Raw genomic sequence first — 15,059 nt, 5'->3', positions numbered from 1 at the left:
ACCCTTAGCAACACTTCTAGACCAATGTGAGTAATCAAGATCCAAGCTTTATGTTTCCATGTTGCTAGATCTAAGGTTTTATGCATATTTATCCAAGATCTTAAGAGTTAGAGTGTTGGGACTCCATAAATTTGGCAACTTTATGGGCCCTTACTGCCCCTTGGTGCTTATATGTCATGGATCTGGAGTTTAAAGGATGTTTGAGTCCATACTTGAGAAATTACCTCATTTTTCTTCATGAATGACCTAGTTTGAGATCGAGTGATAGTTTCATTTTATTTATTTCTTTTTATAGTTTATTTTAGAAAATTCCATCTCATTTTAGTTAATCTTCATGCATATTTTCTCTTTTTTGTTATTTTTCTCTTTTACCGGGTGCTTTCCAGTCTTTTAAGCTTATTTGCAGGATTTATCAAAGACTATTTGTTATTGGAGGTGTGGAAGGAGTTCGGGACTATTGGGGGCTTGCAATTTGTTCGTGGACTTGAAATGTGGCGATTGGGCTCAGTATCAATACAAGCGGGATACACGTTGGATTTAATTTTGGATGAGGACTCGAGTTGAGGAGGATTAAAGAAGCATTGGACCATCATTGGAGGCTTTGGAATAACATAATTGGGCTACCAAGAGTTGTGCCTGTGGGCTGAAGATGAATGAGAAAATTTGGGCTGGACTGTATTTTAAATGGGCCAAGGCATGCAATCAGCGAGACCCACGCGGTCCGCGTGGATCGTGCTCTGGTGAATCCGAGTTTTGAATTTTTGACTCTATTTTGGGAAGGTTGGTGGGGAACTATTGAATTCGAAAGAAAACACTTTTACTGGAGATTTGGTGGGGATATTCATTATCAACACCTTGAAGAACAACTCTAATTTTCTCTCTAGAAGGCTTGGGAAGATTTTGAAGATTGTTGTCATTTCATTTCATCTTACACTCTGAATCATGTTTGGTATCTCTAAACTATATTGTATTTCTTTTACTTTGGCCATGCTTGGCTAGATTTTCATTTGGTTGATTAGGGTTTAACCCATGGATGATTAGTTGCTTTGAAGACTTATTATCATCTTGTGTTTGAAGTTTATGGAAATGTTTTTTAGTTAAAAATCTTGTTGTGTTTATTTTTCTTTGATCATGAGCTTAGATGAATAAATGCTTATTTTTGTTGACTAATTTCTTGGTTAAGTAATGGGCCCTCAAATTAGTAAGCAACAAATGGTTTATATGTTTGTTTTCATTTCATTTAGACCATATGAATGTTTCCTCGATAATGATATTGTAAGCATTTGATTATCTTTTGGACTTGGTAACTCTTAGAACTTAAAGCTAATCGATTTTCACAAGATTATATGCTTCATTGATTTTGTGACTTTAATTAAGGAAATGTGTTAAGAGCTCCTCTACCTATTTTAATAACAATTAAGAGTTGAGGTAATTTGTGTTTATGGATTACTATAGCCAAGTTAATTAATTCACAAGTGTTATTCCATTTAGTGTAATGATAAAGTCAACCATGTCTTCCATGTGTCACACCCCAAAACCGGAACGGCGGAAACGTTTTGGGTGGATGACGTCATGTCAAGTATCACAACATATGCAGTATAGTAATCAAAGTACAACAACCATTGCATTAATAGTAATAATTTTACATCGGTTACATGCTATAGTAATATCAAAGTAATACAGAAACTCGTATAGATGCAGCTCGGTTCTAGGCTGGCTTCACAAAAGCTCCCGGGTGTACCTGTCTATTGCTGACCTGAGAATAAAAGTTATTTTGAAAGCGAGTATTAGCATTTTTATAAATGTTGGTGAGTTCATAAGTATCTAGTGTCATTTGTGTAAGTAAGCATTTTATTCAAAATAACTTTATAAAAAGTAGTAGTTTAGAATCTACGGTGTATTAGCGTCCTTTCCAGAAAATCCTATATTTTCTAATTAAAAGCAATCTTCTACCAAGACTCGACAGTGTTATGTTTTAAAGAGAAACTTTCCCTGAAATACTATCATTACCAAAATACGGTATTTGACTTTAAAGAAAGTAGGAGAATATCACTAGTAAAACTACTAGGGGAAAATAAAGTATGCCTCAGTAGAAAATACTGCTGACTAAGGCAAAAGAAATCATAGACTCCAGGAGAGTATAGAATGAATGATACGCCTGGCTCAGTCTAACAAGACGAAACACAGACCCTAGACGGTATCAAATGTACGATACGGCTAGCAAAGTCTAAAACAAAGGAACACAGACCCCAGACAGTATCAAATGAACGATACAACTAGCAAGGTCTAAAACAAAGAACACAGACCCCAGACAGTATCAAATGAACGATACAACTAGCAAGGTCTAAAACAAAGAAACATAGACCCCAGACAGTATCAAATGAATGATACAACTAGCAAGGTCTAAAACAAAGAAACACAAACCCCAGACAGTATCAAATGAACGATACAGCTAGCAAGGTCTAAAACAAAGGGTAATCCTAAGAGTGTTGTTTCAAAAATACAGTGTTAATTCTCGTTACCTTAAGGCCATGAATTATAAGGTAAACATGGAGATACTCGTAACCATACTGATTGACACTAGAGTACTTGACGCCCTACAAGCGTCGGTATAAATGTGACATTTATCACCCCTTGGCTTGGTAGGCCGTGGACTGTAGCTAGCAGTCAGGGTGCAGGAGTGTCACTCCCGTATAGATCTATACACATAATGCCTGCTCTCCCTCCAGGAGACTCTGGTTACCAACTTGACAACGGGTAAATCCGTGTCCTGAAGATGCATCTCGTATTCTGAATTCTATTAGAGGCGCTGGAGAAATGATATAGACTCGCGAATGAACTGAATCCTTTGGAATTCTCATACTAGAAAGAGTAAATAGAACCTCCTAACTATTCCTATAATAGTTACTAGTGTCTCTGATCTATGAATGATGAATGGAAGGATGCCCTTGCTACCCAAGGGAAATGAACTGGTCGATGTAAACCTTTATGTCTATACGTGTATACATGATATATAACTAATGTTTAAACGACCTTCGGACGGATATTCGATACCCACCAGACCACATCCCAACGAGGAAAAGGAAATAGGGCGAACTAGCCTTCCTAAGTCTTTTAAACATTATTTATATAACTATACAAACACAGGCATGCATTTAACGAAGTAGAAGCCTAGAAGTATAGAAGAAAACTTTGGTAAAACCTTTGGAAAACCTTTAAAAATAAGAATTTACGACTTGATATCGTTATGTAAAACAAGCTTTAAAAACCGTTCTTAAACGCGTTTTGAATATAATTTGATAACACAATATAAGTAAAGAAAACCTTTGTTTAAAACACTGCTGTAACTGGTTTAGAAGTAAAACATACAGCACGAGAGATAATTTGAGAAAAGATTTAAACAAGTAAAGACGTTTTGGAAAACCATCTATAGTATTATACTTGGTAAAACAGCTGAAAGTGTGATAAATCCTTGTGCATGCGGGTTATTAATCACATATGATTGATATGATAACTAGCATGTTTTAACTTGTATTCCCCCCCCCCCCCATAAAAGCATGTAAAAACATTTAAAAGGTTAATTCAGGGGTATGAACTCACCGGTAGTAAGTGGATCGGATGGAGGTGCCGGTTGGGTGCTCGGTGTCAAGTAAAGACTTGAACACACTTAGTAACCTATTAACATATGATGACATATGTTTACATACAATTAGTAATTATAATACTAATTAAACACGTATAAGCATCCTAATGTGCAGAAAACACTTTGATCAAGTGCTAGGAGGCTATTGGGTTGCAAATAAGGGAGTGTATGGCCTAGTTAGGGAGTTTACTCTTCAAGAGTAAACTCTTTATATAGTTTACAGCCCTAAGACCATATCCCCATGAGTTTACGGCCGTAAACTCATGGGTGGTGTGCTCTTGGATGATTTAAGTGTTGGATTAGTGTCTAAGTCCATAACTATTTTGGTATGTACTTTACCAGATGGTGCATGGTCCTTTTGGGTTGCCTTCACCAAAGCAACTTGATAGGATGAATTATGGAGAGAAATGATTAAATATGATTTATTAATATATTAAAGGAGAAATCATATTGTTTAATTAATATTAGTCAAGAATTAATAAGAATTAAGTTTGTGACTAAAAGAAATTAATTAAACTTAAGGGACTGGAATTGTAATTATAAGATAATTGCAATTTGGGCTATGGATTGCCTTATATTAAGGAGTGGACGAATTCTATGGGGAAACCCATTAGAAATCGTCCAAGGCCTTTAAGGAAAGGAGTCCATGGGTTGCTTAGGGCTTGAGCATCCAAATTAGGGTTTCCTTGTTAGATAACCCTAATAGCCTCACTATATATAGAGCCCTTATGCTCCAAAAACGTGGTGAACTTATTCTTTAGGGTTTACACACGTTTTTGAGAGCCTCCTTCTCTTCTCCTCTTCTTCATCCTCTTGCTCTTGGTGTTTGTGAGCCATTAGAGGAGTGACATTTGTGACTCTAAGCTTTCTAAAGTCATTACAAGGAGTATTTGAGATTGTTATTGCTACATAACAATCAAGGTATGATCTAAACCCTAATTATATGTTATATTGATTATCATATGCTAGATCTAGGGTTTATAGTCTTGGATGAATTGTATGTACAATAGATAAACCTAGATCAAGCATTAGGGTTTGTATTAGCACATAGGATGTTCTTATAGCTAAAACCCATCAGTGGTATCAGAGCCTAGATTGGTTTCTATTGTATTGATGCATTATGTAGCTGAAAATCGTTTTCTGGCCTTCTGTTCGACCTGACTCGGCGAGTCACCACCTGGACTCGGCGAGTCAGCCCTACTCGGCGAGTTCCAAAGTGTGACTCGGCGAGTTGGAGCGTCAGACAGAGGAAACTTCGGATTTTGTTGTTGTTTTGCTTAAGGATTATTATCATATTCGTTTTAAACCTATAAAATACGAATTTTATTGTTTCTTAATGAATATCCCTGCCAAAACACAAGATAATTACCAATTAATTAGATAATAACTTACTTATATGATAAAGATTGGATTATTTGTATTAATTGGGTAACTTATTTTGCAAGTAATTGAAATTAGGTCAAATATAGATAATGATGAAATTAATTGTTTAATTTATATTATTTGTTATTTGATCCTTGTGTTGTGAAAAGTTTCAATTTTCCCCTTTAGGTTTTATAGTTTAAATTTGAACTCAAAAGTTTAGTTTTGAAATTTAAATAGTTGAAACCCTAATGTTTTGAAAATGTTTCAAAACTTGCCCTCAAGTTTTGGAATTTAAATTTTGATTAAAAGTTTAATTTTGATGTATATTTAAATTCTAAACCTAAATGTTTTGAAATGTTTCAAAACTTGTCCTCAAGTTTTGGAATTTAAAAGTTGATTAAAAGGTTTAATTTAGGAATGTTAAATTCTAAAACCCTAGTATTGTTTTGAAAAGTTCAAATCACACCCTTATGGTTTTATTAATTAATTAAGGTGTATAATTAAAAGAGGTTTAATAAATCCATAAAATTTTGGTTTACAATTTAATTGAATTAAAAGTATAATTGTTAAATTTGACCTCCTAGTATTTTAAAAGTGTAAAATACACCCTATACTATATATAACATTAAAAGTCTAACATTATATATATGTATGAGGAAAAGTCAGTCTTACCATTAGTAGGCCTCATTCTCGAAGCTGGTCTATAAGGGGTGTTTAAGGAAATTGCCTATAAAATGGCGATTGAATGGGTATCCACTCTTACCCACCACACTCTTGACTAGTGGAGGGTCGTTAGCCGCACGGGTAGGATAGGACAAAAGCTTCCATTATAAGTATAATGAAGTACGAAAGTAACTAAATGTTTTACAAATTCCCAAATCTTAGTTACTTAGGCAAAGTGAATTGATCCAATTCCATGAAATTACACTTTGTGCCCTTGCGAAGATGTTAGTGGAGCGCGTGTGGTTTACCGCCACACTAAATGGTTCTAAGTAAAGGTAGCAAAGGGTGACTCAATGTTTGTCATAGTTCGGTGGAGCGTGTGTGGTTTACAGGCACATCGAATAGGTGACTGTAACATGTGAGGGCACCATGTAAGTTTGCATGGTTATTCACACCCGCTTTGTGATCCTCGGCATCCCAGTCACAAACTAGAGGGGCATATCGAGATTTAAAACATGCCATTGAAAAGTTCAATGAATCTCAAAGAATCTAGGAGTTTTCATAGATTTAAAACTTAAATTTCTTTTTCGTTTTTCATGGTGGAAATTAGTGAATCGTCATTCACTTACCTTCAAATATTCTGCAACTAGATTACGGTATCCCTTTTCTAGGTTGTAGCGTATTGTGTTGGGTCCTAGCCTTAGTATCTCATGTGGGTGATTTACTAAGGACTCAATCAATCAACTAACTTGAATTCGTTTTCTCCCGTTTTGTAGATGTCAAAGTACGACAACTATGGTCTTCCCAAATCCCATGGAACAAGCATTCCACATGAAGATGATATTCCACGATTCGATTGAGGAATAAGAAATCATACTTCACTTCCTCCACCTCCTCCAATTATTCTCCTTAACCCACAAGTTCGAAGACTTGAAAAGTTCAAGCTCACTCAAGCCCTTTTGGCAAGTAAACTTAAAGAAGGAAAGTCGGTGTGTGCACACGTCCTAGGGATGAAGTCACACATTGATAGGTTAAGAATGTTGGGACCCGTTGTCTGTGAGGAGATGGCTGTTGACTGGGTTCTTCAGTCACTTCCTAACTCATATAGTGAGTTCGTAAGAGAGTACTATATGATGAACTGCGATGTGACCCTTATAGATCTCACCTATATGCTTATTGCTGCTGAATCAGCAATGGTTTGGCGCAATAGAAAAGCAAAGTTGATTGGTGAATCTGCCTTCAAGACCTCCATGGATATAGACAATGACAACGAAAGACATGCTATGATCGAAAAGTTTGATCATAAGAGAAAGGCAATGTCTGAAGTAGTTCCATGTCCTGTTCCAAAAGAGTCAACTTGCTTTTATTGCAGAGAGAAGGGGCATTGGAGACGAAGCTGCCCTATTTACCTAAGAGATCTAAGAGATGGGAGAGTCAAAACGTATGGCTCTGCTTTAGGTAAAATCCATTGACTAACTCTTTTAAGCTCATATTCTAGATTCTTAATACAAAATATGATAAGATTACAATTGATGTTTTGTAGGATCGAAGAAAAGAGAGGAAACTTAAGGGAAGAAGTGAGCAGAATCTAACTGTGAAGAAATGGATTTTGATCGCATTACTTGAAGATTAGATTCTTGAGCTACTACTTAGAGTTAGAATTGGATTGCTAAGAAAGATGTATTAACATAGTTTTTCAATGAATTGCATTGTAAGGACAAAATTTTTCCGCAATAAAATAAATTTTGATTTTATATTATTTATTTATCCTTGCAATGGCGTGTATGAAAAATTGATGTTAGAATGTTTCTAATATTAGCAATAATGGATTTGATTCTTAATTATGTTGTTTGTGGAAATGTCAAGAATTTACCAAACAGGGAGAGTTTCTCATCGCCCAAGTTTCAATTGGACAGAAACTTGGAATCATGCAACTTGGTTGCACGATGAATGAGAAATTTCATATTTGGGAATTAGACTAATTCATTGACAAAGTGTCAAGAGAAGGACTAGGAGATCGAGTACACAAAGTTGCGTGTTGATCAAGTCCACCATAAGAGTAACAAGATATTCGTCGTGATTTACTAAAGGTTTAGTAAATATGATTATACTTATAAGATTAAGTGTAATTCTGAATTGATTGAAAAAGTTTAAATCAATAGCATAACGAATAAGAAGAATCAAGTAGGCAGAAAGATAAAAGTTTCTCCATTCTAAGAAGAAGGGAGAGTACCTTTTATGCTTTATGATAGGTCTTAATGATTAAGAACCATATCTCAATTGATCCTCTAAGTGAGTCTTAGTACAATTGTATGTCTAAGAAGAGGAATCAAGAATTGAAGAAATGGTTAAATCAAGAAGTCAATCATACTTCGTTCCAAAACAAGTCTTAGAGTTAAGATTGTGAAATTGAGTGATAAGTATTAAGAAGGTTTATAACATTCATCAAATGTGGAAAGTTGTGATGTCTAGGATAAGACAAAGACCAACTAGGTCCAATTTATGAAGTATTTTGATAAAAACTACACTAACTCTTGAATATTTGTTTGTCAAGAAATGTTTATTGACAAGAGAATCTTATATGTCAAGGAGTCATTGGGAGTCTTAATGGTCTTGAAAGGTTTCAAAAACAAATCAAAATAAACCTCATCGATCATCACTAGCACACGAGTTGAGGTTTACAACCTATCGTGTTGACGCTATTTTGTTTCTGTGTCGTTCCAATTGAATTAATTATGCATGTGAGTTCTATGAGTTCTCATTTGAACGCATAAAAGGCAAGCATCTTGATCAATGAAAAGTACATTGATAGGAAAGGGTGAGCTGCTTAACTACTTGGAAGACATGGTGGACAGCTGTGCTACCATAAGGCAAGAAATCAAGATTAAGAAAGTTCGGTCCATATGAGTTTGAATTTGTCGTAAACTTTGGTTTTGACAAATTCACATGGATAGGAACACATACACCATTAAAATCTAAGTGTCATAAGATTCCCTCCTTCATGAAAATGATTGTGAGGAAATGCTTTCACTAAGAGAGATTTTAAAAAGATAGTGATTGTGAAATTGAATTCTCGAATTCGATTATGGTTACGGTATCCCTTTCCATGATCCGAATTGTGAGATTTGACAATTAGTCTGAATTGTTTAGACACACATATGAACTATCTAAGGCAAAGGTGTATAAGTTTAAGAAGCCTTGATAAAAGATTATCAAAGCATTGGGTATTAGAAACATGAACTTAAGAAATTCAATAAGTATTGTTTTTCTGGAAGTTAAGTTGGTTTCTAAATACATGTCAAAGCTAGTGGGAGCATAAGTGTTATGTTTATAATAATCATCATGATAGTGGGAGCATAAATGTTATGATTGCATGATTATTATGGAAAGTATTGCAAGTTAGCAATATTAATTATAGAAAAACAAAAGTCATACTTTGCAAAGTTGTAAAGGTTGAATAGTTGTTTTGCTATAATTAAGGGAGAGAATATTATGCTTCATTTCAAATCTAAAGGCTTAGGTTGTGGAATGTTAATAATTTAGTCAAGGAAACATAGTGTGTTCTCAAATTTCGATTATGATTATGGCATTCCTCTTCATAGTTCGAATTTTGAGAACGTAGCACATAAAATATTATGGCAGAAGATTGATAATGTATCAAATCTTTATGTAAGACATTATGCATCGTGTCCAATACGCTTCGGGTATAGGATCGATTGCAAATGCTATAATATTTGACCATTCTAAAATTTTCCAAATGTCTAGCGCATTTAGAGGGAAAAAGGACAAGAATCGGTTTTGACTCAGATAATTAAAAAACTATCAAAGGACAATCCAAAGTTCGCCTAGGATTGGTCGCTTGTGAGTAGTTGGAAGTATAGTATTGGATGGACCATATCGACATTATTATGAATAGATAAGATTCTATTGAGAATGAGTTGTCATATGGTAAGTATGGAAAGTTTTCCATATTGGGAATTGAATATTGAAAATCTATGTCTAGATTAGAAACTTTTATGCAATAGGGTGTTCAAAGGAATATACTTTGAGTGAGAGACATTATATCTAAGCAATTGTCTTGTAACAATCTCCGATAGAGGACTTTGTAATTTCATTGGCGATAGTCATTGTGACTTTAGTGCAGTGATATTACAAAAGGATCATTGCATAAAATGTTAGAATCTAGCATATTCCATAAGTAACAAGAATTTGATATTCTTTCACTTGTGAAAAGGATTGGGAGTTGTGAAATGAGTATGATTGGAAATGTGTTCATTTGATCTATTTCACAAAGTAAGAACCATAGGTAAACATTGTGTGCACGCTAGGAGCATGGGACAAGTGTAATAATTCAAGTAAAAGGTTGATTACCCGAAAAAACATACAATGAGTAATCGATATGGTGATAAATAAAAGGTGTTTTATTTATGCTCAAAGGTTTGAGGCCATATGAGATTAGTATTATTCTTGTGTTTCACTTTGCATGTTTTGACTTCCTGAATAATTTAATTGGTTTAGAACAGTCAAATTATTCGAACGGGCCACAGTCGTTCATATGTTGGAAGTAGGTATGAATGAAGACTATCGTGAATTGGTGTGTGGATTGTCTAAAGAGCATTAGACATAAGAAAATGTTTGCTGCAACGTTCATGAGTGCTTATGAATACGATTTGAGCATTGGATTAAACCCACGCTCACTTGGATCACTCCATGAATTGTATCACAAGTGATTGGTGAGACGATAATATCTTATATTCTTAAAACCGAGATGTGTGAGTTGTATCTTGCAAATCGGTTGCACATTGATAATATGTAAACGCACCAGTAATTTGGTGTCATAAAACATATTGTTGTGTGTGATTCGGTCAGTGAGTGCAAGCGAGCATTGAATCAAAGTTTATCCGTTCCTTTTATTCAAAGTAGGATAAAAGCGATATCTTTGGGCCCCTCGATGATTTAGTGATGACAAACGTAAATGCTCGGCCGGGCTAGGGCTAATTTGATTTGTTCAATTAGTCAGTCGTCATAAATCGGAAGTCGAGAAATAGTACAGAGAGAATGATTAGAAATCATGTCTCATACGATATCTAGAATGGAGCAATATATGATCCCTTATCTAAAGGACACACGTATCTGATAGGATCAGAGTTGACAACGGCTTTGGAAAACTACGATTGCAGATCGGGATTCGAAGTCATACGCAGAATAGTTATTAGACTTATCCAAGTGGGAGACTGTTGGATTAGTGTCTAAGTCCATAACTATTTTGGTATGTACTTGACCCGATGGTGCATGGTCCTTTTGGGTTGCCTTCACCAAAGCAACTTGATAGGATGAATTATGGAGAGAAAGGATTAAATATGATTTATTAATAAATTATGAGAATAATATATTAAAGGAGAAATCATATTGTTTAATTAATATTAGTCAAGAATTAATAAGAATTAAGTTTGTGACTAAAAGAGATTAATTAAACTTAAGGGACTGGAATTGTAATTATAAGATAATTGCAATTTGGGCTATAGATTGCCTTATATTAAGGAGTGGACGAATTCTATGGGGAAACCCATTAGAAATCGTCCAAGGCCTTTAAGGAAAGGAGTCTATGGGTTGCTTAGGGCTTGAGCATCCAAATTAGGGTTTCCTTGTTAGATAACCCTAATAGCCTCACTATATATAAAGCCCTTATGCTCCAAAAACGTGGTGAACTTATTCTTTAGGGTTTCCACACGTTTTTGAGAGCCTCCTTCTCTTCTCCTCTTCTTCATCCTCTTGCTCTTGGTGTTTGTGAGCCATTAGAGGAGTGACATTTGTGACTCTAAGCTTTCTAAAGTCATTACAAGGAGTATTTGAGATTGTTATTGCTACATAACAATCAAGGTATGATCTAAACCCTAATTATATGTTATATTGATTATCATATGCTAGATCTAGGGTTTATAGTCTTGGATGAATTGCATGTACAATAGAGAAACCTAGATCCAAGCATTAGGGTTTGTATGAGCACATATGATGTTCTTATAGCTAAAACCCATCATTAAGGTCTTATCTCACTAGTGGAATTAAGCTAGGCTCAAATCTAGGGCTTATGAAGGGTTTAAGGCCTCAAATAGACCATTCATGGGAGTTTACGGCAGTAAACATAGAGTTTACGGCCGTAAACTCTTACTAGCCCCTTTCTTTTGTGTTTTGATGGTTTATACTTGTTTCTAGTCAATTATATAGGTCATAAGGGGTGTTAGGGGAATCATATGACCATTTTATGGAGTTTACGACCCATGGACCAATCCTAGGGGGGTTTACGGCCGTAAACTCCTAAGTCCTTGGTTTAATTGATGTTTAAAGCCCCTACTTCGATGGTGGTTGGTTCTAGACATTTACCCAAGTCATAGGAGGTGTTTGAGGGCAATTCTAACACCTTAAAAGGTGTTCACAGCCCTTGAAGAGGGGTTTACGGTCCAAGAGTGTTATTGGGCCGTAAACTCATGTTTACTCTCCATATAATAAGTTTTTGGTGTTCTAAGCTCATACATGTAAGTCTACAAGTCATATCTAAGCCCTAGGAGTGATTTGGAAGGGTTTTGGGGCTTCAAAACCCCACTTATGGGTGTTTACGGTCCAAGAGTGTTCTTGGGCCGTAAACACATGATTTGGGCCCTAATGGATGTCTTAAACACGAATTTTCATGTTAAATGAGCTAAACAACAAGTTAGGGTAGATCACTTACTAGTTTGGGGCTCGAAATGGGCGGTTTATGGATCGAAAGCAACTTGTAGAGAGAGAGAGTGTAGAGAGAGAGTGAAAAGTCTCAAATAGAGTCCACTCACCCTTATATAGGGGTTTGAGTTTGTGGCTCGGTGGAGATCTACCCGATACTAACGTTAAACGGGGATTTTGGTCGCACCCAATTAAATGGTCGTATTTTGACTTGGTTGTAACTAAAACTTTTCAAGGAATTATTGAGGGTGTTTCTAACTTGTTTCAACCCTTACGAAGTCATAATAAGTCCCAATTTAATTAACCTAGTCCAAAAGGTTAACGGACAATTAATAAAGCGGTTTTATTAAAGGAAGATGTGGTTAAAAATGACGGGATAAATTTCGGGTTGTCACACCATGTGGTGTACCCAAAATCAACCAATTTCACTTCATTGAATTTATTCAAATCTTTTACTTGTTTACTTGTCATATTTACATTATAGCTAGTTTAAATTTTTTCAAATAATCAAAAAGAATTACCCCCCCCCCCCAATTTTACTTTTACTTTTGTTTTACAAGTACTTGAACAAGTGATTTACATAGAGATTTAAATTGAACCAATCTCCATGGATACGATCCCTTTACCACTATACACTATTTTAGTGTGTAATATTTAGGGTATTAATTTGTTGGCCCCGACAACCACCATCGAGTCTTATATTAGAAATACAAGAATTTAAAGCATCGATTTTTATGATCCTAGGAGTATTAGGAAGCCTCCTGGAAAAGATGGACGAATGGTTTAATGAATTAAGAGGTTTTTGGATCAAAATGGCGTACAAATGGATTATCACGCCGGAAGATGCATGTCACATCGTGAGGATTGTAATACCCAACTAATTTGTCCAGTAGTAGATCACGACGTGAGGCTATAGATGGTTACGTTGTGAGGGTCTGGCTGTTGACTTTTGTTGACCGTTGACTTTTGTTTATCTCATCTATGAGTATATATTGTTAAGCATTCCTTGGTTTATTGGTATTTAGTATGTTGCTATACTTTGATGATCTGTTAGATCTGTGTCCTGGTATATATCATGTTGCTATGTTGTAGTGACCTGTTAGATCTATATCCTGTTATATAGGATGTTGCTATGTTGTAGTGATCTATTAGATCGATATGGTTACCTGTACTTGCTGGTTATCATCTAGTGGAGTTCCTTAGGGACTGTATTTAGTCATGTAGGATAGCCTAAGAACTCTTGATCTAGGATTTCTTGCATGTTCCTCGTTTGGTTGTGGCTCTAGAGTAGGATCATCTGTTCGGGTGGCTATCTCATATATGGTTACTTATGGTTATGCATTTCATGGAGGTTACGTGGTAGCGGGACAGTATGCTGTGAGAGGACTAGTAGCCAGTAGCGAGCTATATGATTGATGTTTGCATATATTACGAGCCTACTTGATCCTTGATTGTTCATATGTCGACATATGGTGGTAGTGGCTTGAGGCGGTCCTGCTTTGTGTTATAGACCAAGATACCCAATGCAGGCCGACTGTAAGCCGAAGGCACGGAGGCTCGGAAAGAGCGGTTTGGTTGAGGCGGTAGGCCAACAAACCCTGGGTATTACAACTCGATGGCTGAGTGGACTCGATGCGTACTTGTATGTTTATCGTATGGGGTGTTTTGGGGGAAACTCACTAAGCTTTATGCTTATTTACTCGGTTGTTTATTGTTTCAGGTATCATCGGTCATCATGGGAAAGTGAAGGCGAAGGCGGGACTGTACACACTCATCAGCAACATTGAGGATTTCGTGTTCATTACAATACTCTGACTTTTAATAATTGTAATTAGAAACAAATGGTTTTCTTAAAATGGTTTTACAATTGGATAATTTTACTTTAAATAAAATGAAAATTTTTGGTCGTAAAAGAGGGTCGTTACACCCTAGCCTCTCCTTGAGATTCTTGAGCTTTTGATGGTGTTTTGGTGGCTTGAGGAAGAAGGGATCACCATTGGAGCATAGATTCAGTTTGGAAGCTTCATTTGCATCTTCTAGCCACATCTTTGGACCATTGTGAGTAACCAAGATTCAAGATTTATAATTCCTTATTGCTAGATCTAAGGTTTTATGTGTGTTTATCCATGGTTTGATGGGTTAGAGTGTCGAGACTTCATAAAGTTAGCAACTTTATAGGTCCTTAGAGTCCCTTGGTGATTATATGTGATGGATCTGAAGTTTGAAGGATGTTTGAGCTCATGCTTGAGGTTTTGACATTCGTTTTCTTCATGAATGCCCTAATTTGAGCTCAAGTATTGCATTAGACATGCAAGACCTTAAAGCATCAATTTTTATGGTCTTTAGGGCGTTAGGAAGCCTTCTGGATAAGATGGATTAGTGGCTTAATGGATTAAGGAGTTTTTGCATCAAAATGTCATTCACACTGATCTCATGACGTGAGACTATGCATGTCATGTCGTGAGGATCAAGAGTCTCGATTATTTTGTCCCTTAGTGGCTCACGACGTGAGCCGTAGATGGTCACGTTGTGAGGGGTAGTTGGCAGTTGACGTTTTAATCAGTTTGACTTTGAGTTAAACTTGAAGGATTTGGGTTGTTGAATAAGATTCTACCATGTTTTGGTGTTAGAAGGTTAGGGGGAGCAAGTAGTGCAGAAAAAGGAGTGAGTC

Source organism: Lactuca serriola, chromosome 4, assembly GCF_051521515.1.
Source record: "Lactuca serriola cultivar US96UC23 chromosome 4, Lser_US96UC23_V15, whole genome shotgun sequence".
NCBI classification, from domain to species: Eukaryota; Viridiplantae; Streptophyta; class Magnoliopsida; order Asterales; family Asteraceae; genus Lactuca; species Lactuca serriola.
The sequence above is the reverse complement of the archived record's forward strand: the minus strand, read 5'-3'. Positions refer to the sequence as shown.